We start from the raw sequence: 7,628 nt of genomic DNA, 5'->3' as shown, positions 1-7,628 counted from the left end.
ACTCGAATGTAGCCTCACCTGTTGGGACTATTTGATATTCGGTTGAATGTGGCTGTGCAAATCCGATGATGATGGCGGCGGCCTGGCGAGCGCCGTTCCGTGTTTGACCTCGGGAGCTGACAAGTCACACAACGAAAGAAAGTGGAAGCTCACGAGCTACTGGTGAATGTACAGCGACGCCGGCGAAGCGCGTCTCATCGAATCCAAAGAGCCACCAAAGACATTTGGTGCGTATTTATCGGACCCTGCTTACACTTCACGGTAAAATTGCAAATCAAATTTGCAGCTCCAAAGAGGAATTCCCTCAGAAAAGCTTTTTGAATGTTGACAAATGCCAAAGAAAGAAACGAAGAAACTATAATCCTTGATCATGAGGGTATTTTGACAAAAGACACCAGGGATCGGCGTCATATGTTTCCGTGAAGTAACCATTTCGAGAAATGAGTGGTAGGGAAACCTCGTTTTGATCCGGCTCACCGTGCGATTTCAGAATCGAAACCTCACATCAAATGCCTGCAACACAGCTGTGGGGGGGGGGAATGCAAAATGATTTTGTTATTTCTTGGCATGTGTTTGGAGCTTGCTGGGCTTTTGGGGGCTAACCACCGCATCTGAGGAAGAGCAACCTATCAGGAACAAAGGGCGGGACCTACGAGACGCCAATTATTTTCCTTGCCCTCACCGGCCTACGTTCAACTCTTTTAGCAATTTTAAAACGGCAAACTCGCTCTTTAAAGATCATTAGAATTGCGTCAGATTCGAATCAATAGCAGATCTTGCAGTATCGCACACTATTAACTAGTACGGATGCGAGGTGGGTGTGTTGAATGACCTGAGTGGAAAGCACAGAACCACCGGAAAAGTTGGAAAAGATTTTAATAATCCTTTTAAGATCAATAGGCTCCAGCACACCCACGACCCTTGTGAGGATAAGAAAATGGATGGATGGATGGATTTTAAGATCACTGCGACCAGTTCTGGGAGGACCCCGCCTCTCGCCCGAAGAAAGCCGGGATAGGCTCCGGCGAGCCCGCGACCCTAGTGAGGATAGAGCGGTACAGAAAATGGATGGATGGATTTTAAGATCAACTGTGACAGGTCAATTCGAAGCCAGGATGCGGCACGGTTCACGTCGCTGTCGAGAGGGTCGGGCGTTGAAGATCAAAGTGCAATGTTCCCTAATCCACGGAGAGCAGGTCAGGAAATAATACGATTTCGCCGTTGTCTTCATCCACGATTCACAGAGAGCGGGAATGAGGAAACCCACGGCAACTTGAACTGGCACAACTCCCGGCGGTGGACAGAAAACGGAGCGGATTCGCAGGGTGGCGGGGAGACAGACGAGCGGAGTTCGAGGTCGGAAAGCAGAAGGCCGGCCAAACGGCCCAAGGAACGGGCAAACTTGATCTGGCAGAATTCCCGGCGGCGGACGGGAGGCGAAGCGGCTTCACGCGGTAACGCCGTCGCGTCTCGCACGGGCGACTGTCCGACACGCCGACGCCGACCGCGTCGTCAACAAAACCTTAAATGACAGCGGCAAGTAGAACGTGATGGGCCGAGATCATATTGGCCGTCTGTCACGGCAGACTTTGCGAGCCCCCGCGGCTGGCGAGCTCCTCTTCTGAATACAAAGTTGCGGTTTGCTCGTCGCGGCCCTCGCCGGCCGGAGGAGCGACGATCGACGCGCGTGAGTTCACGCCGCGTAGCGTACGGCCCGTTTCGACGCCGATGCCGCGCGGTCCGTCCGCCGAGGTTCTATTGACGACCTCTTGTTCACGGTCGCGCTTCTGCTGGGGGAACAAGCGAGAGGCTTTCACAAGACAAGGAGAGGCCCCCTTTTCTTGACAGGGGTCACGCAGCGAGCGGCGGATTTTCAGCCTGAAGCTCTTTCACACGCAGCGACGGAGGCGACAGCGCTCACTCGAGAATATTTCTCGGTAGCCTTGAGGAGGAGAAAAGAAATGCTCCTTGGATTTTGCACTGACAGTTTACAACCAAGCGATGACGGCGAGCTGGGCGCAAGGACGTTCTGTGAGTGTTTACCGTTCCAAACCTCTCTCATTCGTTCTCTTGATAAAACATTCAGACGGTGTTTTACAATACAGGAAAAATACAAACTATACCCACGACGGCTTCCGTTTTAAGAGAGAAAAGGATGATTTCCCCCACGCGAGACTCGAAATCGACGTTTTCAGTCAACGCAATCCGCATCTTGGCTCCTTTTGCTTGATTTCAGGCCGTTTGTTCGCTGGCTGCTTATCTTCTAATTGACCCGATGTGTTTTTCTTCCACCGCCGATCTTCGTCGCCTGCATCCGAGTCCAAAATGATGATGCTGTTTGAAATGAGCAGTTAGCTGCTCTTGGCTCAATACCTTTTTCAGATGGCTGCAGACAAAGTTACAAATTCTTTTCGTCCTGATGCAAAAGTACAGAAAAACAAAAAGAAATTCTCACCAGTTGCAGAACTGCTGAGTCGTCCGTTCGGGCTCGGGCGTCGCGATTGTTCTGAGAGGAACGCGGTCTGGTTTCATTTATAGCGCACTTCTAAAGAGCGCAAATACACGTATAGGTGCACTCCACTTGATATTCGGTCGCACCTTTCCTGACGAATTCTCCTCAGGCCCAAAAGGCCCAATCTGCGTTAGCCGCAAATGAGCAGGAAAATGATTCGCTGCGCTGGTATGCGGGAAATCACTCCGTGAAATGTTGAACGCGTGCTAGATGTTTGTCGTGGACGTGTGTCGGACTCATTTGTTCTCATTTTGCAAATGCCAACGATCACCGATGACGTCGTTTTCCCAGACGACAGGCGCTTGCGTACGTCTTGGTGTGCGCGCGCGCCGCCCGGAGCGTCGCGCGGCCTTCGAGATTCTCGGTTTCATCGCGAACGTGTGAGCGTTTGGGGAATGCGATGCGTAGTTTCAGATGTTAAATGAGGTGAAGGTTTTGAAGTTGCAATGGTTTGAATCGGTTCAGAAACACCGGCGGTCAAATAGGGATTTTCTCAATGGTGAGCACGGTGGGAATTCGGGCGGGTGGTGAAAAAGAGAGAAGCCACTCCTGAAAAGCGAGTGGCTCGTCGAAAGATGCAATTGGTGGAGAAAGAGCAGAAGGGGGGACAAGTGGCGGAATTCGGGTGCACAATCGCTGCCGTCGGCCGGAATCCCGTCGTCTCCAAAACGTTAACTTTGCATCGCCGAAGAGAGCGAGCCGTTTTCGAGACTTTCGATTGGTCAATCATTTGAAAGAACGACAGACCCGCATGGGGACTGACCAAAACGATGGATTTTGGTCCTGAAAATGTGGACACGCGAGGTTAGGGCGAGAAGCTCCGTCATCCGGGAGAGGCTCAGAGCAGAGCCGCCGCTCCTCCGCATCGGGGGCGGTGACGTAGCATGAGCATTACGAAGCGGCCGACACGTAGCATGTACGAAACGCATCGTATCTCACTGTGGTTGCGTCGCAGAATTGCACAGACGTTACAGTCATCAAATGTAAATGTAAATATAAATGTCAATAGTGAGCTCAGAAAACGGATGGATGAGCAGCTGAGGAATGAAATGTGCAAGTTTTCAAAGCCTCAATCACCAAATGAGAAACGTCCTCTTCCATTTCCGACCCCTGAAGACTATTCCGGAGAAACACGTTTTTTTCTTTCCGCTCAGTGCTGACGTCTCAAGCAGCGCTCGTACAAAGAAAAAAGTTTGTTCGGCCCGCCGGTCGGCGAGCGACGAGCTAGCGAGCGCGGGGACGCTCGTTGTCCGTCTCGAGCGAGATACGCGCAGCCGCCCCGCACGTCGGACCCAAATTTACTGCGTCTCGCGGCGCTACTGGCACGACCGGCGCTTCCGACGGCGTCCGCGCTCAGTCGCGGCGAGCGTAACTCAGGCGTGCTTCTGGGCTCTGCGCGTCGCCAGAGGTTCGCAAATTGCAGATGACTTGGCACATTTCGCTTTTTGGACTTTCACATCGTCCGCACAGTCACACGGGTCCACGTCGCTTGATATCGCTCGCCCGCTCCCCGATAGCGACGGGGAGGAAGCGGAAAGCCCACGAAAACGTCGGCAGGTCGTTGGGGCTGCCTGTAGATGGCGCCGTTGCGTCACTTCACGTTCGCCATCGGCGCCGCTTTTTAGTAGAAGACCAAGATGAATCCTGGCTCGTCGCGTCAATTATGAGCATTTGGGAAGTCGGACTAGTTTCGGCACCTCAAAGTCCGACAGAGTGCGTTCTGAACGGAGTACGTGTCGCGCCGGCTAGTAGGGCATCAAGAGCCCTCGCTCGGTCTTGCTTTTGTTGTTTTGTAAACAGCGTCAAAGTCAATGTTCCGCTTTCAAAGGTTGATTTTGTCCGCTTTGTGGTCCGAAAGGGGTGTTTTCCAGCGCCGGTGACCTCGAATAGAAAAGAAGTGACGCGGCAGCGTTGCGCCCGCTTCATCTGGCCCGACGTTCGGACCCGCTGATTTTCGGTGAAAAGGATTACAACGAGGAAGTGAGCTCTTTTTGCAGCATTTTTATATTTTGAGATAGCAAAAAGGAATGCAGCAATGCCCTCTCTGGTGACCTCTGTGCTCTTTTTGTAGCAGAACACACACACACACACACGCGCCCAGATGCGTATGTGCCCATCTGTCACTGTGCAACAAATGCTCATTTTTGTTGGGACCAATCAGCAACTCGGACTCAAGCGGGCCTGTTCTCACGCACCCGCTGCTCGTCGTCAGCATCCGGGAACAGGAACAAATTGCACTTTGCTGCCTGAACCAAAGAAGGATTGACTTGGCAGGAACGAGGAGTCCATATGCGCGAAGAGGACGCGGCCGCACGTGTGCTAATAATAGAAAGGGAAGGATTAAGCCTTCAAAGAAAAGCTCTGATATCTCTGGATCTGTTTCCGGGCGAGGGTCTCGCGATCTGCCCGTCGGTCGAGAGCGGGACTTCATCGCGGCGGCGCGGGCCGGAAACCGGCCGCCGCGATGATTCCGTTAGCGGCGGTGGATGAACTCGATAATGCATTTAGCGCGTCCCCCGTGCGGGGGTTAGGGTATCATCGGATTAGATTAGATTGCGCAAAGATCAAAGGATCGCGGCCGGTCACGTGTCTGCGATATGGGGGCGGGGTCTCACGAATTGACGGCAGATAATGAAAGCCTTCATTTTGGAGCCTTTAACAACCCACGAAAAAAAGTGACTCAAGTCACCGCAATCCCTCGTTTGCGGCGGGGGTTGCTTCCGGACCGCCCTCGCAGGAAGCGAAAGCCGCAGCTCGTGCGCGTCTCCGCCGGCCTCCTCACGTGACCCCTGACGGAGCTCCTCCCTCGCAGACCTGCTCCGCCTTCAAACGCCGTCCGTTAATCGCGCTTTTATTTCTGTCTCAAAAGATTTGATGGATTTTGCAAGCTTCCCATGAATGTGCGCTGGCCTCGCTTTTTGTCTGCTTTTGTCGTTTGAATTGCCCGTGTTGTCGAGTGTCTTTGGCAAGCTTTTCAAAGCGCTCTCCACATCAGATGATGAGCAATGTCGTCATTTCCTGACCGAGCGTAATCGGTCCGTCCCCAAGACTGTTAAAGGGTCGACGCGAGCGGCGTCTCCCTCCTCCTCCTCCTCCTCCTCCTCCTCCTCCTCCATCTCCTTCCCGTCCTTTCTGGCCGCCGGCGACGGCGAAGTGCACGACGATCCGCACGCTCAATATTCAAACGAGCTTCAAAGGATTTGGAGTCTGAGCCAACAAGTTCCCATCTTAATGCTAATCAAGACCGGTCAGCACACAGCGGTGAGGTTGCGGGTTCAAATCCGGCCCGGCCCGTGCGGCGTTCGCGTGTCGTCCCCGTGCCCGCGTGGCTTTTCTCCGGGCACTCCGCTTTCCTCCCGCATCCCCAAAACGTGCACGCGAGGTGAATTGAGGACTCTGAATTGCCCGTAGGCGCGAATGTGCGTGCCAACGGTTGTTTGTTTACGTGTGCCCTGCGATCGGCCGGCGACCGGTTCGGGGTCGCCCGAAGATAGCCGGGATGGGCCCCGGCCCGCCCGCGACCCGCGATTGATGGATGTTCATAAAAAACCCAAAGAGAAAAGTCATCCTGAACAGAGATTCTTCTGTTGTGTGCGTTTGAAGGTTTTTCTGGCATGCGCATCATGTGCAGCGTCGTCGGGGGGCGGCGAGGAAAATGCTCGGGTGCGCGCTCAACGCCAAAGACTCCCGACCCGAATCGGAATCTGCCTTCCGATCGGTTGGTCGGAGCAAAACTTGCACTCGCGAAACCCGTCCGTAGCCGTAGCCGTCCGCGCGCGTGAACGAACGCATCTCGGCGTCGGCGTCTCTGGCGAGTGCGATTGTCGACAATGTTTTTGTCACGTAATTAGAGAATTCAAAGAGAAGTGAAGACGGCAAATGTCCCAAATGCACGAGCCGCCATTGAAACCGTTCGCTGGCCGCAAATACGCGTTGCAGGATTCGGATTATTATTCACAGGATGCCGTTGCAATCATCCTATCGATTTTAAAAATGAAGAATCATAATATGAGGCCAGACTCTCTTTTTTTTTTTTACCCGGCGAGGTTGAACTTTATGGCTTCAAGCCGTTGACCCGCATTCCTCAGCCCCCGTTAAATAAACGGTACTGTTGTTGCTTTTTGTGTCCAACGTGGACATTTGGACTTTTTCATCACGCTTGAGAAAATCTCAGCAAGCCACGCGAAGTGTCGGCCTCACGTCGTCCGCACTTTCAGGTCGCAATAATCCAAATTGATCAATTTGGCTTCTCGGAACAAAGGTGCAGCCTCCCTTCCCTTTCCAAATGTGCCAATACTTCAAAGAGGATTGTTATTAATAACAAATGTGTTTCGGGGGGGGGGGGGGGGGGGGCTGGCATCACATTTTTGCCCCAAATGAAGCTTGGGTACTTGTGTGCCTCATTTAAAAGTAGCTGCTCGACAAAAGTGAAGACGGGAACAGAATATTCTGTTTGTGACGCGCAAATTGGCGAGATTAACGACACGGGCTGAAGGCTTTTAGTCTGCGTCATCCTTTGGAAAACAACTTTCTTCGCCCTCGGCGTGACGTGTTCATGGGTTTTAATGACCGACTTAACGGACTCGTCTGGATGGAGTCGCGGAACTTGTTTTTCGCAGCCTCCCCTTCTCGGGGGCTCCGTGGGGACGCTTTCGTCGTCCCCTCACGCAGACGCGCACGTTTGAGTCGGGGCCGCTCGACGCGACCTCGGGCGAAGCCGCGCGACCGGAGACTCGGCGCCCCGTCGAGATGGCGACGGCGCTCGACACGATATTTCATTTGCTAAAAAGTCTTTTCCGCATGCACTTGCGGTGGAAGACCGCAACAAATTGAGCGTAGGGATTTTTGAATCTTCCTGCCAACGTGGCCATGTTATAAAAACAAACATTTTGGGTTCGCACGGGCTTCATAAATTCAATGATCGTTTTTGTTTACACGGCAATTATTGCGTGGTTATTTTCTGCAAACCCCCAAATAATCGGTGTAGATAACGTCGTACAAAGAGGAGACGAGCTAAAATGCTTCATTTCCGGCGAGTCGACGCACACGTAACCCGATAACCCGATATGACACCGCTCTTCTCACATTGGTAGATTTAGTCATTGGCCTAGCGTTA

Source organism: Phycodurus eques, chromosome 16, assembly GCF_024500275.1.
Source record: "Phycodurus eques isolate BA_2022a chromosome 16, UOR_Pequ_1.1, whole genome shotgun sequence".
Taxonomy (NCBI): Eukaryota; Metazoa; Chordata; class Actinopteri; order Syngnathiformes; family Syngnathidae; genus Phycodurus; species Phycodurus eques.
This window is presented reverse-complemented; position numbering follows the sequence as displayed.